At 42.4% G+C, this 21,657-nt stretch overlaps 1 long non-coding RNA gene across 2 annotated transcripts in view; it reads left to right on the top strand.

Moving 5' to 3' along the window:
- The window catches only part of LOC103877997, a 50,563-nt gene that overhangs the window by 20,007 nt on the left and 8,899 nt on the right, over positions 1-21,657 (top strand). The window lies entirely within an intron of this gene.

Raw genomic sequence — 21,657 nt, 5'->3', positions numbered from 1 at the left:
TGTCTGGGTGATTCTCATTGTTGTTGTCAGGACAGATGAGACCCAGGTGTCACCAGACACAAGTATGAATCAGCTTGGGAGTGTGTGGCGCTGGGGCAGCTGCCCTGCCGCAGACACCTGAGGGTTCACATGCTGGCGGCTAACCCCCTCTAGTGTTGATTAGAATAGACTATTTGCAGCTATGGGAACAGACTTGCATGTTGAGGCGGTAAATCTGTGACTAGATGCCCCACCCCATGCCCCACTCTGCGTCTCAGGCCCACAGTACTGAGACCAATGGTTTAGGGTTTCTAATTTTGTGTTGCATGGTGACTCCATGACCCTTTTGGTAGTCTGCCCTGATTGCTCCCCCACAACCAAGGCCTTTCTCATTCTAGGCTGCACTGCCCTCCCCATGTCTCCCTGAGGTGTGATGCTCATTCTTATCGCCACACTGTGTTCATGCCACTCTTTCTACCCAAAATGCCCTCCCCTACTTCCACTCTAATTCTTTACATTTCAGATTTCAGATCAGGTTTCACTTCCTCTTTCCCTCCCCTACTACAAGTTCTTCTCTGCAAATCTTGCAGCACTCAAGCACCAATGTCTTGCATTTGAGATAAGCCACCTCATGCTTTTATTTAGCTCTTAATGGTTACAGAAGCTCTTGCGGGGGCAGAATGCTGACGGGCATCTTGCATGTAGCAGTTAACCCCACTTTGTTTATCCCAGGGAGCTGATGGACTACAGCAACCATCATTTAACTCTTGCGTAGGAGCAGCTTAGACATAAGGTAGTTTCTCTGCCTGCCCTTTTCAGCTTGTTGTCTCTGTCACACCAAACCCAAATCTTCTCTGACAACTTTCCAAAAAATTCTGGGTTACCAGCACTGCCAAACCCAGTGTGAATTCTATGCCTGAGCCTAAAGTATTCCATCCTAGTTCCAGACTTATTTTGAATTTGTGGTGAGCGTGCAACTTAAGTGACATAAAGGGTGGTGGTTTGAGAGCTATGTCCTGTGCTGTGTATTGTTTTATGCTGTATCCAGCCACATTCTTCCTCAGAAAAAGAAAGGAGGTGAGCTTGGCCCTAATAAACAGCAAAGCTCTCATTAGAGGGAAACTCTCCAGGCCTGACCCCTTATTAAATTGATTGGATCCGTTTTACAGATTTGTCCACTGAGGCAGCCATGCCCTGATTGCATTTTAGGAGGACCACAGAAGTCAAGAAGTTCAGCTTCTGAACTAGCCAGGCTATCACCGGTTCGTTCTGCACCCTGAACTTTTACCCCTCCTGTTTTGCTAATGGAAATAGGTTAATTCAAAGTCACAAGAGCAACTTTGAAGTGGAAGCTTGCTTGAGATGAGGATTATAGACTTTATTTCTAATGAACCCTAATGGAACCTTTCTTCCTGGGAAGATGTAGAGCAGCCCTTCTGTAACTCTCCATTCAAACCTCTGCAAATGCTATCAGCCATTGCTAAAGCAGATCTCAGCAAGTTTATTTGGGGCCTTATGCATCATATGTGCTCTCCTTCCTTTCCTCCCTCCTTCCACCTATGGTCTCTATTCCACTTTAACCACCTCTAATTCCTTCTTGTCTAGATTTAACAAGGTCCCTCTCAACCCCTCTCTCAGAGAACAGAAGTTAGTAGAGGGAATGCCACAGGGTCCCACTGCCTGCAGAACCTCTTCAGCTGAATCCCAAAGGAAGCTCAGCAGCTGATGGGGAAGTGATTTACAATCCTAAACACAGTTCTTTCACTGTTGGTTCTGGCTTCTTGCATCGCAAATCACTTTGCATATTAGCATTACATTGATGACATTCAAAACAGGTGCAACTGCCTATAGAACAGCTGCCGCGGCCCACTGAAAGCTTCAAGCCGAGACCCGAGGTGCATGAACCCTCCTTCTGATAAGCTTCAAAGCGGGTAAAATCATCATTAAAGGAAAATTGACTTGTAAGTACGTGAAAGATTGTAGTTATTGCATCTAACCAGAAAGAAAAGCAAGGAGCCAGCAGCCAAGGGAATCTTCTTTAAAAATGTATTCAACTGAACAACAGAAAAGAAATTGCCATCTCAAGAGTGTTATGACACAACTTTAAGATGCCAAGACAGCAGACTGTTTGTATTTTCCTGGAATAGAGGGGTCACAGCCTGGAACTGGGGCCTGGGAGGCAGCATGGTATGGAAGGCCAGGGAGCACAGGGTATAAGGTCCTACTTTAGAAGATACGGAGCAAGAGGTTGTATTACGGGAAAAAAAATGCAACCCAAAGAAGCCTGTGAATATCAGATTTGGAGCCGGCCTAGCTAATGCTGGACCCTAATATGTCATCCATGATAATTTTGATCCTGAAGGATAATTTCTAAGATGTATTCCATTTAAAAGAAAGTGACCTAAAATTTTTCACAAAAACAGGCTGAAACTCAGAAGGAGGGTAAAACTTAAGGTGGCCCTGGTCTGACTTCCACATGCAATTCTGGCTTCTACTTTTATCCCTATACTACCATTTACTGAGCACTTACAATATGCTGGGGGCCAAGTGTGTGGTTGTGAAGACCACAACCATATCTGATAGGTATAAATGTCATCTAACAAATGAGTTTAACAAATGAATAAACAAATAACTAACAAATGAGTAAACTGAGGATCAGGGCAATTGTTACCTGTCCCAAATCACACATCTCGAAAGAGGCAAAATCAGGATTTAAACACCAGCTGCCAACCCTAAAAGGGGTTGACCCTCTTTTTTCAGAGTATCATGTAATTTATTTCACAGCCATAACGAAGCAAGAGAATGTGAGTGTAGATAAAGCCTTCTCCACAATCCTCTCCTTCCTCTGGCCTGTATACAAATAGCAAAGTGATATTGCAAAAATGATGGGGAAGGCCAGGTGTGATGGCTCACGCCTATAGTCCTAGCACTTTAGGAAGCTGAGGAGGGCAGATCACTTGAGGTCAGGAGTTCAAGAGCAGCTCGGCCAATGTGGTGAAACCTGTTTCTATTAAAAATATAAAAATTAGCCAGGAGTGGTGGTGCGCACCTGTAATCTCAGCTACTTGGGAGGCTGAGGGAAGATAATCGCTTGAACCTAGGTGGCAGAGATTGCAGTGAACTGAGATCACACCACTTCACTTAAGCCTGGGTGACAACGAGACTCCTTCTCAAAAAAAAAGATGGAAAATAAGTAATAAACAGATGTTCTCTTAGCACAACTTCATAAGTAACACTTTTTCAGATTTCAGCAGTGTTACTGATGGGTAATTGACACAATAAAGGGCATGTGTGTAAACCAATGTATAAGACATCAGTTGGTTGGAATGGTCTTTTGATAGACTGGCCAGGGCAGCCCCTCTTCCCAGCACCATGGCTCTGTGGGATTTAAATCCAACTGCTCAGCTGTAGTCACACCTTCATTGCTGCCTGAGCTGTTTTTGCCCATGGTTAGGAAAGGGACTGGGATGGAGAATTCTGCAGAAATAAAGCCCCAACGTGTGGGGACAGACTCGGTTTAACCCAGGTTCATGTCACTTCTGGCTGCCCTCCCATCTTCCTTGGTGAGTCAAGGAATCTTAGAAGTGGGAGGAACTGCAGGGATCACCTGGCTTACATCCTTCATTTTATAGATGAGGAAGTTAAGACTCAGAGAGATGAAGAGAATGATCCATAATGATACAGAGATCATGACCCAGGTCAGCTGACCTGAGGCCACATCTTTCAATGACCACTTCCTCATATGTCCACCCTGCAAAGCTTTGTCCTAGTTGTTTCTCTGGAGGGTGTGAATGAGTGGGGGAAAGCGATCACTTCCTTCAAGAGAAGAGGACCTCTGTGCCTGTGTACAGCCATTGCCCAATCTCCTGCCCCAAGCCCAGCCTTTGTAGTGATGGAGCAGAGGCATCTTGGTAAGGGCATTGGGTCAAGCTTTCAACGAGGTTCTGCAGGCAAGGAGCTACAGCAAAGCAGATCATAGGAAACGGAGAAGCCAGGGCATCCTTATACAGTCAGGTACTGCGAGAATGAAGGAGAACAGCTCAGGCTATTGGCTAATATCTGCGTTTTAGACTACTATATGCACCAGACCATGCACTTGGTGTCACAGGGGCATTCAGACACGAAGAAATGAACAGCATACAGCAGACAGAGGCTCAGAGATCTTACTGCACATGAGAGGTAAAAAGACATCTACACAGAAGAAAGAAAACAGACCACTTGCAATGAGTGGGGGCAGAGCTCCCTGTGGACTGGGGTCCTCAGAGCAGCATCAGGGAAGGGCGAGCTTTGGAAGGTCTCTGTGGGGACAGCATCTTCATTGTCAGGAAAAAGGGCTAGTCTGGCTTGGTCTGGGACTGTCTCTAGTCCCACACTTGTACAGCTGTCACTAGAGAAATTAGTGTTCACCTGACCTCCACTTTAGACAGAGACTCTTCCCCTTCTACTCTACCAAGACTTCCACTGGGCTCCATGGCATTGCAGGATCGATTTTCCCTACCTTCTGTGTCTCCAAGTACCATCCAAATAATCACATCTGTGCAATGCTTTGGGGTTTAAAGACTCTTCAGCACCCATTGCCACAGTTCTTCCCCATTACCTGTAAGGTGCATGGGGCAGTGTCATTATTATTATAACAGTGGAGGACATTCAGTTTAGGTACCTTGACTAGTAGAAGAGAAAGCTGGCCTTACGATTGTGTTTTCCGGATTCCTGCATGAGACCATACCACCTCTTTGCGTCCTGTCTCTGTACTGATTGTAGCTGCACCCTCCATGATCTGAGACCAGCTGAAACGTGGGCCAGGTCCTTAGGTGGCGGGTTAGCTGGAGTGACAGGCCTGGCGTGGAGACTGCGGACCATGTGAGGTGCTTCTTTTGTCAGACAGCTGTCCCAGCACAAGCGGCTGCCAAAGCTCATGTGGAAATGCGGGGGTGTCTGGGAGAACATTTAGGATTTTAATCAAGGAGCCGAAGTGCATTTGCTTTTTCATTAATCCCCACATTAATTAGTGTCATTTGCAAAAAGAGCCTGATGCACACTTGTGTCTGCTGGAGCCTCAATTGACAATCCTGGGAGGCTGTGATGCAGCCTCATTCCTGCATGCTGAGTCGGCGCTGTGCAGGAAAAAAATGTAATTTTGTTTCAAAACCTGAGGGAGGTCTCAAGGTCTCTCTAATGGAGACAAAACAACAACAACAAGAAAAATACGGGGTACAAGGTTCCTCCCGACTTATACCTTGGCCCAACGGCAGTAATTACACAGATTAGAAGTTGTGCTTAAAAAATCATCTTTCCCATGTGCCCCCACCTCACTTCCTAGTGCCCCTCATGGCTCCTACTTACCTTCCTGACAGATAAATACCTGGGATCCCCTCATTCACGCCTCAGTGCGGCTCCTTGGCACTCAACCAATTCACCTTCTGTATCTCCCCTGGAATATTCCCCTGTCTCCCTTCCTCAGGGGTTGATGCAGCATTTTGGAGACTTCCAAGGGAGAGGAGCAAGATAAAAATTGGGGGTCTGGGGGAGAAGTTCTAACAATAACAGTTACATGAAAATAATATTAATATCATTTGCTTATTAAGGGCAAGCCACGGGCCCCACTGTTTTCAGCACTTCACCTGTACTAACACATTTAGGTGATGAGATCCTTCTCATTTTAGAAATGATGCAACCGAGTCACAGAGAAGTTAAGTAATCTGCCCGCCAACACTCGGGTTGATGCGGTCTCATTCCATCACTCGGGTGATGGAGCCAAAGGCCACGTTCACAGCCACTAGGCTGTCCCAGCCCCTTGGTACGACTTGTCCCCTCCTAGGGTATGCTTCTCTCATCTCTGGTCTTATTTCTAGTTGTTTCTTGACCCTTCACCATTTCCCCGTTGGCCCACGACCTTCATCATCCTGGCAGGTGGTAGGGCCTTGCCCTTTGACCTCCTCCTACCTTCACAGGAATCAGCGTTTCAACATTTGCCTTTCCTAGTCTCTGGATATCAAAACTCATCAATTCCATAGCTCTCCCCCGTGCCCTGCTACAAGCTTAGATAGCATGGCTGTCAGGCCAGAACCCCAGCAGCCTCCCCCATTGGAAGTGCCTGGGGTGGGGTGGGGTGGGACGGGAGCTGAGTGGGCAGAGTTTCATCCGCAGCGCCATGTACCCACTGTCTTCTGCCGTGCGGTTCACAGAAAAGAATGTTTATTTCACTCCTAAAAGCCAACGTGAAAACATTGGTCTCAGAATACCATGAGTTAACCTAACCGACTGTTAATGTTAATGATGAAACCCCTCCCAAATCTCCCAAATAATGCTTGGCTTCAGCGGAGACCTTTGTTTAATGAGGTAGGACAAAGGGATGTTTCATTTGTAAATTTCAGATGCTGCAGTAAAGCCCATAGAGTGTGACGTTCATGGTTTTGGGGAGTCTGGGGGATCCTGAAAATCATGCCACCCTCAGTGAAGCTAGTGTGGTGGCCCTTTCATTTTAACTCTGGGTGGGCAGAAGGAGTGTGTGTGAGTGTGTGTGTGCAGGAGGTGGGCAGATAGGGCTGAATAGCTCCTTCCTGCCTGCTCACAGCATGCCACAGCCTCAGCCTCTGTTCTAGGTCCTCAAGCTTCCTGGGCGCTCTGGGTACACATTTGTTTATCCATCTTTCTCCTCCACCCCAAGCAGCTTCCCGTAGGCCACCTGAACTCCGCCTCTCCAACTTGTCAAAGAAGAAAGCTGCAACCATGTAATTATGACATCCTGGGGGTAATTTTAACTATAAGTCATTATTCTCAAACAGCCGATGCAATCCCTATTTGCCAGCACAAAGAGATGATTCTCACTAGCCTGAACTCACTGTCAAACATGCCAGGAGAAATAAAAAGGTGCTAATGCAATATAGCCCAGAAATAGAAAATAAGATTAGAGGCGACGCTTGAGATTTCAGGCTGTTGGGCGGGGGAAATAGCACAGGGTTTAGTTACTAGCAGAACTGTCAGACAAAAAGCCTCCGAGGTCATTAATACCAGAACCTTCATTAAGGCAAGTGGATAAAATTAAAGGGTGTTTTGTGAGGATTTAATTTTTCCTGGAGGTTCGCAGTCTCTGAAGGGCATCTGGGGCTGGCTCTGAGGCCAAGGCAGTAGGCCCTGGAGTGGGGAATCAGGATGTTGGAGTTCTCATTCTTCGTCTTTTCAGTGGGCCCGCTGAGAACAGGCTGCATGAGGGGTGCCTGTGCAGTGCTGAGCTGCAGCATCAGGGAACTGCATCTCCTCATCCCCAAGCCACGTGCTTTGAAACAGCAGGGAGTCTCCTGCACAGCTGGAACAAGCATAGCTCATCCTTATCATGGGTGGGGTGGGGCAGAAGAAAGGCTGTGGCTGAACAGGGCATCTCTGTGAATTCTGAAGACCATCCAGAGACTCAGGGCTTCTCGGGCAGTATTGGTGGAAACGTAGAAACAGGTCTGGTTTTATGCAAAGCGGAGAAGTAGGCAATGGTAGTCTTTGGTGACTTCTCATGGGTGCTTTTAGGGGTCCACTCTTACTGCTTGTACCTGTCCCTCACCCTGTTCTGGGAATGTCTTTGTGTCAGCTGGTTGTTACAAGAAATCTAATACATAAATTCCCTTGATCTTGTTAAATGATTAAGGTTCAAAGGTATTAAACAGTCCTCCCAGGAATGTTTATAGTTGGAGAAAGACATTTCTGAGGGTGAAAAGGACTTAGTAGAATATGCTTTAATGTGGAATGCAAACATTGTGCTTAGTCAGTCAGGGGGCTAGATGGGAACTGGCCTTTCCTCTGTACTCTTCTTTCTTAAAAAATTATACTTAAGTTCTTGGATACATGTGAAGAATATGAAGGTTTGTTATACAAGTGTACACATGCCATCGTGGTTGGCTGCACCCATCAATCTATCATCTAAATTAGGCATTTCTCCTAGTGCTATCCCTCCCCTAGTCCCCCATCAGCTGACAGGCCCCAGTGTGTGATGTTCCCCTCCCTGTGTCCATGTGTTCTCATTGTTCAACTCCCACTTATGAGTAAGAACATGCAGTGTTTGGTTTTCTGTTCCTGTGTTAGTTTGCTGAGAATGATGGCTTCTATCTTCGTCCATGTCCCTGCAAAGGACATGAACTCATCATTTTGTATGGTGCATAGTATTTCATGGTGTATATGTACTACATTTTCTTTATCCAGTCTATCATTGATGGGGATTTGGGTTGGTTCCAAGCCTTTGCTATTGTGAATAGTGCTGCAATAAACATACGTGTGCCACGTGTCTTTATAGTAGGATGATTTATAATCCTTTGGGTATATGGGATTGCTGGATCAATTGGTATTTCTGGTTCTAGATCCTTAAGGAATCACCACACTGTCTTCCACAATGGTTGAACTAATTTACACTCCCACCAACACTGTAGAAGTGTTCCTATTTCTCCACATCCTCTCTAGAATCTGTTGTTTCCTGACTTTTTAATGATTGCCATTCTAACTGGCATGAGATGATATCTCATCGTGGTTTTGAGCCCATCTCCCAGCACAGCACTCGAGCTCTGCTAAGGGACAGACTGCCTCCTCAAGTAGGCCCCTGATCCCTGTGCCTCCAGACTGGGGGACACCTCCCAGCAGGAGTTGACAGACACCTCATACAGGAGAGCTCCGGCTGGCACCTAGTGGGTGCCCCTCTGGGTTGAAGCTTCCAGAGGAAGGATCAGGCAGCAAAGCTTTGCTGTTCTGCAGCCTTCCCTGGTGATACCCAGGCAAACAGGGTCTGGAGTGGACCTTCTCTGTACTCTTAATGCTATTGTGTAGGGTCACAAATCAGGGCATTGGGATTGATCTTTACCTTGCTCTGGGATGCCGAGTAAGATCCTCCTTTGGCATTCCGTAATTCTTGGGAAAGACTGGATGGTGGTAACGTGCCTGTTCTCCCACCCTGGGTGGGGGACAAAGATGGTGATGGAGTATGTTGAGGTTCTTCACGTTTTCCTTGTATGTTGATGGGAATGAACTCTCTATGGAGTCTCAGTGTTCCAGGACTTTTTGGGGGGCTTCATCGCAGTCAAATAAATCCAAACAAGAAATCCTCTCTGGGCTTCTTCATGTGGGGCCTAGGAGAGGATGTGCTTTGATTTTGTACAAATGGAGAAATGGAAATCCAGAGAGGGGCTGGGACTTTTCCAGGGTCCTGAGTTGGGATTGGGAAGGTGTCTTCTGCAGGTGATTATGCATCTGGGAGCTAAAGACCACTCAGTCCTAACCGGAATCTACTTGTGACATCCGGCCTAGGATTTTAGTAGCTTAAAAAATGTCTGGCCAAATGAAGAGCTTATAACCTGACTTTTATGGAAACCCAGCACTCATGGATATGGTGTCCAAAGCTACATGATTCCACAGCTACGAGGGGCTCATTTGGGAGCATGTTAGAATGCAGAATCCCAGGCCCTATCCCACACTTGTGGAGTTGGAATCTGAATTTCAATATGTGCATACTCCAGGTGATGTTTACATAAAAGCTTGAGAAGCACTGCCCTGAAGTCACAGACTGGTCATAATGGAGATGGATTCCAGGCTAGGGAGATATTGGGCACCGGCTAAATTCCATGGCAGAGGAGTAACAACCCCGGTACTGCTTACTCACCTTGGTGCTTGGAAGATCAAACGGCACAATAAATGGGAAAGCACACGGAGGAGCACATAGTGCTTGGAAAACGCACAGCATTTTCATGCTCATTGGCAGCTGGCCGGGCCCCACCCTGTTAGCCAGGGAGTCCTCTTCATCTCCACAGCCAAAATTAATCTATTTCTCTGCTCTGGCGCCTCTAGTCTTTTTGAAACAACATCAATTTTGGTTGCTTTCATCCAAACTGCAAAGAATATTTGAATTCACATAACTGCCTTTAGTGAGATTCTCTTTTTTCCCTCCATTTTTTTTTTTTTTTTTTGACACACATTTGCCGCGGTGCCTGGGACCCAGTGCAGAGGAGATTAGCTCTGTGTTCAGCCACTGGCCATGCCTCTGAGGAGCAGAGCTTTCTGTTTATCTCTTAGAAGCAGATGCTTTGGATTTTATCCCTGGGGGAATTTATCAGGGTGCCCTGAATTCTTTCATTCATTCATTCTCGTATTCCTCTCCACCCTGAATACACACACACACACACACACACAAGCACACACACACAGCTCTACACATCAGCCATGTCACTGTTGTTTGCTGTATATTTGGGAGGATGTTTGCCATTTAGAGTCATTCTGGAATTGTCTGTAGTTTACTTCTCTTCCCTCTAAGCACATTCTTAGCTTGGGTTTCTTTACCCCATCAGTGGCAGCCTGTCTTGGCCCCAGTCCTCAGATGTAGCCAGTGCATATGGATTTCTTCCAGTCCCAGCAGCTCTTTCATCTGACCTGGCCTTTTCAGAGCAACACCAGGGTTTTCATTTTCTTTCATACAGGCGCCCGTGTTAGGATGACTTGAAGCACTCAGAGAGAGAGAGAGTCATTGCCCATTTGTTCAAAGGTTTCATTTTTCTTTTTTTTCAAGCATCAATACACATGGGCATGCAGTTACAAATGCACAGCTCTTACCATGAGCACATTGTAAATGCATGGTTAAGTGATTGATTTATATGGTGATTTATTTATGCTTTTGTCTCCATGAATGACTGCATGTTTAGTGAGCAAGGTATGGTACTCATACAAGTATATGAGTCCATGCATGCATTAGTATGTGCTCATTCAGTACATATTAAGCACTAATGTGTTCAAGTGTTGTGTGTCACATACAGATACAGGCTCTGCTTTCAAGGGCTTTCAGTCTCCTAAAGGGGATGAGATAATACCATGCAACTTTCATACAAAGTTGAGGTTTTTTCTTCCCAAGGTTGTGGTTTAGAGGCTTTTAGCATGCCTCAGCCACTTGGAAATAGCAAGAAAGTACATAAAGATCAGCCATGTCAGCTTTAATTCAAGACAGAAAATGAGAATCCACTGGAATCATGAAGGACATCCCAGATCCCAGGGAGGAGAACACTGGCAAACAGCCCCCAAAATAAAAGTGACTGGCTGATAAAAGTGGATGAAGCCTAGTACACAAGAGAGGAAAAGAGCCTCCGTCTGTGACTCACCTTCCCACTGGGGATCCAAGGAACCCAGGCTAAGGGGTTGGGGGGGCACTTTTGTTTCTTCCAAGCCCTGGAACTAACTTGGGGAGAGGCTTGGAGAGGCTGTGAGGGAAACACACTGGGAAAAGCTGCAGGCATTTTTCCAGAGCGGGACTGAGAGCAGGATGCCATTTTTAATCCAGGAGCATAACAAGTCAGTCATTCTTTGGTGGCCTAGCAGCAAGGCCATGCAGGCATTTTAGTCTCGGGCCAGAGACTGGATCACCTGCTCTTTAGCAGGATAGGAGGCTCCACAGCCAGAACTGTGGAAGGTGCTTCAGCAGTAAGTGCTAGAGTTGTCCTCTTCTCCCATAGCAACTAGGGGTGGGAGGAGAGCTACTAGAGCTGCAGTTTCTCCTGGGTGGTGCGACTTGCAGCCAGGGCCAGTTTGGCAACCTGGAACCAGTCTGCATGTGACATTGCTAGGTGCCCCAGCCTACTCCCCTAAGATCGTGGTGCATGGGGCCCTCTCCACCTCACCCTCAGGCAGATCTCCAGGCATTTGGAACACCCACTTGCTTGGACCAGCAGCCTGAACCACTCTACCATTCCTGGGCATGGATCACGGTGCAGCAGGGCTTTCTCTGCCCCATGCCCAGGCAGATCTCCAGGCATTTGAAGCACCCCCTCACCTAGATCAGCAGCCTGACCCATCCTTCCCTTCCTGTGTGGTGATCTTGGTATAGGGTGGGGTGTCCCTCTCTGCTCCACATCCAGGCAGATCTCCAGGCATTTGAAACATCTGCTTGACTGCATCAGCAGCCTGAGTCGCTCCAACCCTTCAGTGCAGAGATCTTGCTGCAGGGGCCCTCTGTGCTCCATGTCCAGGCAGATGTCCAGGCAGATCTCCAGGCATCTGGATCACCTACTCTCATGGGGTTTAGGCTGCCCCCATCTCCATGCAGAGACCTTGGTGCTGAGGAGATTTCTCAGCTCCAAGCATAGGTACACCTCTAGGCATTTAGTGGCCACCCACTGGATTCTCCCTCAGTGCTGGTGCTTGTGCCTGCCATCAGGAGACCTGATGTAGGTGGACCTGCCCAGTCTGGCCCTGTCTTTTGTGGCCCCTGCCCTCCCTGGGGTTGAGTAGGGGGCTCAGACCACTGTGCATTCCATGAGTTAGCCCAGAGGCAACAGAGATCTTCTGTCAGAAAACAAGAATAAAGTATACCCCCAGCCATATTGGCCATAACAGGCTCATATCTATAAGTGCCGTATATTGGCTTAGAGGTTAAATGGCATAGCCCAATACAAAACCTGTCAAAAGAAGTACATAAGGCTATAGAAGCAAAGCCAAAAGATCCTACCCAGCACCCTCTACAGTCACACCCCTTGGCGGGGGGAAAGGAAAAGGAAGGAAAAAAATAATACTCTAGGGAAAGAAAGAAAAAGAAAAAAATCCTATCTGCACAAAAATAATTGCAAAAATTAGAAGTACCAGTATCTGCAGATGAGAAGAAGCCAGTGCAAGAATTCGGGCATCAGGAAAACTCTGAATGTAGTAACACCACCAAAGAATCACACTATCTATCTCTCCAGCAATGGTCCCAAACCAAATGGAAACTCAGAAATGACAGATAAACGATTCAAAGCATGGATTGCAAGAAAGATTAATGAGATACAAGACAAGGTTGAAAATCAACACAAAGAAACTTTCAAAGCAATCCAGCAAAGGAAAGAAGAGATAAACACATGAAAAATCAATCAGAGCTTCTGGAATAGAAAAACTCAAGGAATTTTGAAATACAATGTAAAGCTTTATCAATAGAAAGGACTAAGCAGAAGAAAGAATTTCAGACCTTGAAGACCAGTCTTTTGAACTAACTCAGCCAGACAAAAATACAGAGAATTTTTTTAAAACAAAATCTTTGAGAGAGAAGGAGAAAAAGCAAATAACCTTGAAAACATATTTGAGAAAATAATTGAAGAAAATTTTCCTAATCTTGCTAGTGAGGTAGACATCTAGATACAAGAAATCCAGAGAAGACTTATGAGATGCAACACAAAATGAACATCGCTAAGGCATATAGTCACCAGGTTAATGCTAAAGGAAAAAATCTGAAAGGCAACTACAGATAGAGGTCAGATCACATGGAAAAAGAACCCCAGCAGGATAACAGTTGACTTCTCAACAGAAACCTTGCAAGTCAGGAGAGATGGGAGGCCTATTTTTAGCTTTCTAAAGAAAAGAAATTCCAATCAAGAATTTTTGATTCTTGGAGAAATAAAAGTGTATCCAGACAAGCAAGCACTAAGGGAATTTGTTACCGCTAGACTAGTCTAACAAGAGATCCCTAAGGGAGTTCTAAATATAAAAAGAAAAGAAATCTGCTACCACAAAAACACACTTAGTGCATAGCTTGCAGACCCTATAAAGAAACCACACAACAGAAACTACAAAGCAATCAGTTAATAACTTTATAAGACCAAAACCTCACATATCAACATTAATCTTGAAAGTAAACGGTCTAAACACCTAATTCAAAAGGCACAGAGTGGCAAGTTGGCTAAAAAAACATGACCTGTTCATCTGCTGTCTTCAGGACAGCCATCTCACAAGTACTGACACCCACAGGCTCAAAGTAAGGGTTGAAGAAAGCTCTATCATGCAAAAAGAAAAAAAAATTGCAAGGGGTCTATTCTTATATCAGATAAAACAGCCTTTAAAGCGACCACATTAAAAAAGGACAGTGAGATCAGGGGCCCATAATGATAAATAGTTACATTTAACAAGAACACATAACTATTCCAAATATATATGTACCCAACATTGGAGCATTCACATTTTTTTTTTAATACAAAGAGGTGGTTCTTTGAAAAGATAAATAAAATTGGTAGACTATTAGTGAGATTAACCAAGAAAAGAAGAGAGAAGACTCAAATAAACTCAATTAAAAATGAAAGAAGAGATATTACTGCTGATACCACCAAAATACAAAAGATTATTCAAGGCTACCATGAACACCTTTATGTACATAAACTACAAAACCTAGAGGAGATGGATAAACTCCTGGAAGTATACAACCATCCTAGATTAAACCAGGAATATGTAGAAAGTTGGAAGAGACCAACAATAAGCAGCAAAATTGAAATTGTAATTGAAAAATTGCCAACAAAAGAAGTCTAGGACCAGACAGATTCACAGTTAAATTCTATCAGACATTCAAAGAAGAATTAGTACCAATCCTATTGACACTATTCCACAGGGTAGAGAAAACCAGGGAAGGACATAACAAAAAAAGAAAACTACAGACCCATATCTCTGAAGAACATAGATGCAAAAAACCTCAACAAAATACTAGTTAACTGAATCCAACAGCATATCAAAAAGAAAATCCACCACGATCAATTGGGTTTCATAACAGTGATGCAGTAATGGTTTAACATCTGCAAGTCAATAAATATAATATGCCACATAAGCAGAATTAAAAACAAAAATCACATGATCATCCCAATAGATGCAGAAAAAGAATCTGACAAAATCTAGCCTCCTTTTATGATTAAAACCCTCAGCAAAATCAGCATAGAAGGGACATACCTTAAGGTAATAAAAGACATCTGTGGCAAACCCACAACCAACACTATACTGAACAGGGAAATGTTGAAAACATTCCCCCTGAGAACTGGAACAAGACAAGGATGCTCACTTTCACCACTTCTATTCAACATATTACTGGAAGACTTAGCCAGAGCAATCAGACAAGAGAATGAAATAAAGAGTATCTAAATTAGTAAAGAGGAAGTCAAACTGTCGCTGTTTGCTGATGATATGTTTGTATACCCAGAAAACATTAATGACTCATCCATAAAGCTTCTAGAACTGGTAAATGAATTCAGCAAAGTTTTAGGATACAAAATTAATGTACAAGGAACAGTAACTCTGCTATATCCCATTAACAACCAAGCTGAGAATCAAATCAAGAACTTGACCCCTTTTATAATAGCTGCAAATAAAAACCCACCAAAAAACAAAAACAAAATAGCTTAGGAATATACCTAACCAAGGAGGTGAAAGACCTCTAGAAAGAATACTACAAAACACTGCTGAAAGAAATCATAGACAATAAAAACAAATGGAAACACATCCTATGCTCATGGATGAATAGAATTAATATTGTGAAAAGGACCATACAGTACTGTGAAAATAAATCTACAAATTAAATGCAATTCCCATCAAAATACCACCATCATTCTTCACAGAACTAGAAAAAAAATCCTAAAATTTATATGGAACCAAAAAAGATCCTGCATAGCCAAAACAAGACTAAACCAAAAGAAAAAAACCTAGAGGCATCACATTACCAGACTTCAGACTCTACTATAAGGCCATAGTCACCAAAACAGCGTGGTACTGGGATAAAAACAGGCACATAGACCAATGGAACAGAATAGAGAACCCAGAAATAAAGCCAAACACAGCCAACTAATCTTTGACAAAGCAAACAAAAACATAAAGTGGGGAAAGGACACCCTATTCAATAAATGATGCGCGGATAGTTGGCAAGCCACATATAGAAGAATAAAACTGGATCCTCATCTCTCACCTTATACAATAATCAACTCAAGCTGTATCAAAGACTTAAATCTAAGACCTGAAACCATAAAAATTCTAGAAGATAACATCAAAAAAACCCTTCTAGACATTGGCTTAGGTAAAGACTTCATGACCAAGAACACAAAAGCAAATGCAACAAAAACAAAGATAAATAGGTGGAACTTAATTAAACTAAAAAGCTCCTGCACAGCAAAAGTGTCAGCAGAGTTAACAGACAACCCAAAGAATGGGAGAAAAATATTCACAATCTATACATCCAACGAAGGACTAATTTCCAGAATCTACAAAGAACTCAAATAAATTAGCAAGAAACAAAACCGAAGGGTCCTACCAAATAGTGGGCTAAGGGCATGAATAAATACTTCTCAAAAGAAGATATATAAATGGCCAAGAAGCATGTGGAAAAATGTCCAACATCACTAATTATAAGGGAAATGCAAATCAAAACTATAATGCGATACCACCTCACTCCTGCAAGAATGGCCATAATCAAAAAATAAAAAAATAGTAGATATTGGTGTGGGTGTGGTGAAAAGGAACACTTTTACACTGTTTGTGGCAAAGTAAACTAGTATAACCACTATAGCAAAAGGTGTGGAGATTCCTTAAAGAACCAAAAGTAATTCTACCATTTGATCCAGCAATCCCACTACTGGGTATCTATTTACCCAGAGGAAAAGAAGTCATTATATGAAAAAGATACTTGCACATGCATGTTTATAGTAGCACAATTTGCAATTGCAAAAATATGGAACCAGCCCTAAGGCCCATCAATCAAAGCATGGATAAAGAAAATGTGACACACACACACACACACACACACACAAACACACACACACACCATGAAATACTACTCAGCCATAAAAAAGAAACAAAATAATGGCATTCACGGCAAGATGGATGGAATTAGAGACTGTTATTTTAAGTGATGTAACTCAGGAATGGAAAACCAAACATTATATGTTCTCACTCATAATTGGGAGCTAAGCTCTGAGGACGTGAAGGCATAGGAATGACACAGTGGACTTTGGGGACTTCGGGGAAAGGAGGGGAGAGGGTAAGAGATAAAAGACTACACACTGGGTACAGTATACACTATGTGGGTGACGGGTGCATCAAAATCTCAGAAATCACCACTAAAGAACTTATTCATGCAACCAAACACCACCTGTTCCCCCAAAACTACTGAAATAAAAAATAGAAAATAAAAAACTTATAGACTTACGAAAAGACTTAGATAGCCACACAATAATAGTGGGAGACTTCAACACCCTGCTGACAGCATTAGACATATTACTGAGACAAGAAACTAACAAACAAATTCTAAACTTGACACTTGACCAGTTGTACATAATAGACACCTACAGAATACTCCACCCATCAACTACAGAATATATATTTCTCTCATCTGCACACAGAACATACTGCAAGGTTGACCACAGGCTTGGCCATAAAGCAGTCACAAAAAATTTAAAAAATCACACCAACTCTACTCGTGGACCACAGCGGAATAAAAATAGAAACCAATACCAAGAATATCTCTCAAAACTATACAAGTATCTGGAAATTAAACAACTGACTCCTGAATGACTTTTGGGTAAACAATGTAATTAAGATAGAAATTTTTAAAAAACTTTGAAATAAATAAAAACAGAGATACAACAAACCAAAATCTCTGGGATGCAGCAAATGCAGTTTGGAAAGAAGAATAAGTGCCTACTTCAAAAAGCTAGAAAAATCTCAAATTAACAATCTAACATCACACCTAGAGACACTGGAAAAACAAGAACAAACTAACCCCAAAGCTAGCAAGGAAAATTAGTGAAACCAAAAGTTATTATTTTTTTTTTTGTAAAGATAAGCCAGACCACTAGACCAATAGCTAGATTAACAAAGAAAAAAGGAGAGAAGATCCAAATAAGCACAAATGGAAACACAAAGGTGATAATACAACTGATCCCACGGACATACTAAAGATTCTCAGAGAGTCCTATGAACATCTCTAAGCAGAGAGATTAAAAAATCTAGAGGAAATCAATAAATTCCTGGAAACACGTACTCTCCCAAGATGGAATCAGGAATAAATTAAAACATTGAACAGATTAACATGGAGCTCCAAAATGGAATCAGTATTTAAAAATCTACCAGTGAAAAGTCTTGGACCAGATGGATTTATAGCCTAATTCTATCAGACATAGAAAGAAAATCTGGTACCAATTCTACTGCAACTATTTCAAGAAATCAATGAGGAGGTGCTCCACCCTAATTCTATAAAGCTGACATCACCCTGATACCAAAACCTGGAAAAGAAACAACAACAACAACAACAAACTACAATATCCCTGATGAACATGGATGTAGATATGATCAACAAAATACTAGCAAACTGAATTCAACAGCATACCAAGAAGTTAATTTACCATGATCAAGTAGGCTTTATTCCTGGTATGCAAGGTCAGTTCAATATACATAAATCAATAAGTGTGATTCACTAAATAAAAAGAATTAAAACCAAAAACCATACGATCATCTCAATAGATGTGGAAAAAACTCTCAATAAAATCCAGCATCCCATCATGATAAAAACCCTCAAGAAATGAGGCGTTGAAGAAACTTACCTCACCATCATAAGAGCCGTCAATGAAAAACCCACAGCCAACATCGTACTGAATGGGCAAAACCTGGAAGCATTCCCCTTGAGAACTGGAAGAAGCATGTATGATGCCTACTTCACCACTCCTATTCAACATAGCACTGGAAGTGCTAGCCAGTGCAATCAGGCAAGAGAAAGAAAGAAAAGGCATCCAAATAAGAAAAAGAAGTCAAGCTATCTCTCCTCATGGATGATATAATCCTATACGTAGAAAACCCTGAAGACTTTGTCAAAGATCTCCAGGAACTAATAAATGCCATCAATAAAGTTTCAGGGATAAACCATGTACAAAAAATCAGTAGCATTTCTATACATCAATGACCAAGTGATGAAAACCAAATCAAGAATGCAATGTAATTTACAATAGCCACACAAAAAATAAAATACCTAGAAATGTAACTAATCAAGGAGATAAAATATCCATAACACTGCTGAAATAAATCATAGATGACACAAACAAATGGAAAACATTACATTCCATGTTCATGAATTGAAGAATCAGTATCATTAAATGGACATCCTGCCCAAAGAAATACAGATGCAATGCTATTCCTATCAAACTACTAACGCTTTTACAGCACCAGAAAAAACTATCCCAAAATTGATATGGAACCAAAAGGGCCTGAATAACAGCCAAAGCAACCCTAAGTAAAAGAACAAAAGCCAGAGGCATCATATTAAATTACTTCAAAACTATAAATATAAAGCTACAGTAATTAAAACAGCATAATACTGGTACAAAACAGACACATAGACCAAATGGAAACAGAAGAGAGAACCTGAAACAAAGCCACACACCCACATCAATCTGTTATTGAAGGGCCACACAACAAGAACGAAAGAGAGAGAGGACACCAATCATGACAGCGACAAGACCCTCAAACTATGAGAATCCTAAAAGAAAACCTAGGAAACACCATTCTAGACATTGGCCTTGGGAAAGAGTTTAAGTCCTCAAAAGTAATTTCAATGAAAACAAAAGTTGACAAGTGGCACCCAATTAAACAAAGTAACTTCTGCACACCAAGAGAAACTATTAGCAGAATAAACAGACAACCTAAAGAATGAGAGAAAATACTTGCAGACTATGCATCTGACAAAGGTCTAACACCCTGAATCTATAAGGAACTTAATTCAACAAGCAACAAAACAAAACAAAACAAAACAAATAATATCATGGAAAAATGGGCAAATGACATAAACAGACACTTCTCAAAAGAAAACATGTAAGTGGTTGAGAAACATATGAAAAAAAGTGCTGTACAGCACTAATCATCAGAGGAACACAAATCAAAATCACAATGAGATGTTATTTCATACAAGTCAGAATGACTATTATTGAAAAGTCAAGGCCAGGATGCAGTGGCTCATGCCTGTAAACCAGCACTTTGGGAGGCAGAGGCAGGAGGGTCACCCTGATTCCAGAGGTCCACCTGGGCAACATGATGGGGACTTAATCTTTCCAATAAAAGAAAAATATAAGACATTAAAAAATATGAGGTGTGGTGGCACATGCCTATAGTCCAAGCTACAAAACTGAGACAGGAAAGTTGCTTGAGGCCAATTGAGATCAAGGCTGTGTAAAAGCAATGTTCATGCTGCTGCACTCAGCCTGGGTGACAGAGCAGATATCTCAAAAAAAAAAAAAAAAATGATCTAAAAACAATAGATTCACAGGTGAGTCAGTGAGAAAAGGGAATCTTATACATTGTTAGTGGGAATGTAAATTAGTTCAACCACGGTGAAAAGAAGCAGTTTGGAGATTTCTCAAAGAACTTAAAACAGAACAAACATTTGACCCAACAATCCCATTACTGAATATGTATCAAAGAATACAATTATTTATACCAAAAGACACATGCACTTGTATGTTCATCACCACACTACTCACAATAGCAAAGTCATATAGAAATCAACCTAGGTGCCAATCGATGATGTACTGGATAAAGGAAAATATGGTGCATATACACCATGGAATACTATGCAGCCATAAAAAATGAAACCACATCCTTTGCAGCAACATGGATGCAGCTGGAGGTTATTATCCTAAGTGAATTAATGGAGAAACAGGAAACCAAATACACATATTCTCCCTTACAAGAAGGAGCTAAACATTGGGTACCCATGGACACAAATATGGCAACAACAGAAATTAGGGACTATGAGAAGGGGGAGGGCAAGATGGACAAAAGGTTGAAAAACTAACTAGTGGGTACTATGCACAGTACCTGTGTAATGGGATCATTTGTACCCCAAACCTCAGCATCACTCAACATGTCCAGGTAAAAAACCTGTGCATGTACCCACTTAATCTAAAACAAAAGTTGAAAAAAACAAGAAAATGATTAGGGTCAGGAAAGGAATAAATACAATGAGAGCAGAGGGATATAACCTTGCTTTCAGCTGGATATCAGGGATAACTCCTAGGAGTAGATGGAATTTGAGCAAAGGATTTGAACCTGTGGAAATGGACACTGCTTTCCAGGTTGAGTGAACCTGAAGGACAACGGCACCTAACTGGAAATGCTGATATACAGTGAATGGCAAGCAGTTCAGTCTGGCCAAAACACCTGGGCTGGGTGAAGGGATGGGGAGAGATGTAGTCTGTCTATGTTAGATTGTGGGGAACTCTGGGTTCAAATTCAGGAAGCTTAAATTTTGGACCTAGAGTAACAGGAGATGGGACGTTTTTGAGACAGATGAATAAGATAATCAGAGCAGTGCTTTAGGAAGATCACTCTGTAGGGATCTGTAAAACAAATTAGAGATGTAGAAGACTAGAGGCATCAAAAGCAGTTTAGAAGCTATTACAGTAATCCAGATGATGACTAAGGATTGTGTGAATTAGGGTAGTGGCAGAGGTAGGTAAAGGAAATATGAAAGACCCAACATTGACAAAGCTCAAAAAAGGGAAAGATGATGACAAGCATTTGGAGCTTGAGATGATGGAGATGTCATGACACACAGAAGGAACACAGCCTGGAAAGCTTATTTCTTTTTTGGTTGGGGTAAAGGATGAAAGGTGACTTTAGTTTGGCATGCGTTGAGTTTGCCGTGCTGGTGGGAACATTTAGATGGAAAACTTCAGCAAAGAATTGAACGTTTGGAAGTGGCACTCGGGACTGATTTCAGAACTGAAGTTAAATTTGATGATCGTATTTATAGAGGGGCTAATGGAAGCCTTAAAAGTGAATGCCTTGTTATGAGAAAAGTTACAGAGGAAGGATTAAAGGACTGGCAGAGTTAAATATCTATGTTCAGGATGAGGGAAAAGAGGAAGGAGAACAAAGAGGTAGAAACACATCTGTATATTGTCTCTC

The sequence above is a fragment of the Papio anubis genome, chromosome 12, assembly GCF_008728515.1.
Source record: "Papio anubis isolate 15944 chromosome 12, Panubis1.0, whole genome shotgun sequence".
In the NCBI taxonomy this organism is placed as follows: domain Eukaryota; kingdom Metazoa; phylum Chordata; class Mammalia; order Primates; family Cercopithecidae; genus Papio; species Papio anubis.
This window is presented reverse-complemented; position numbering and strand designations above follow the sequence as displayed.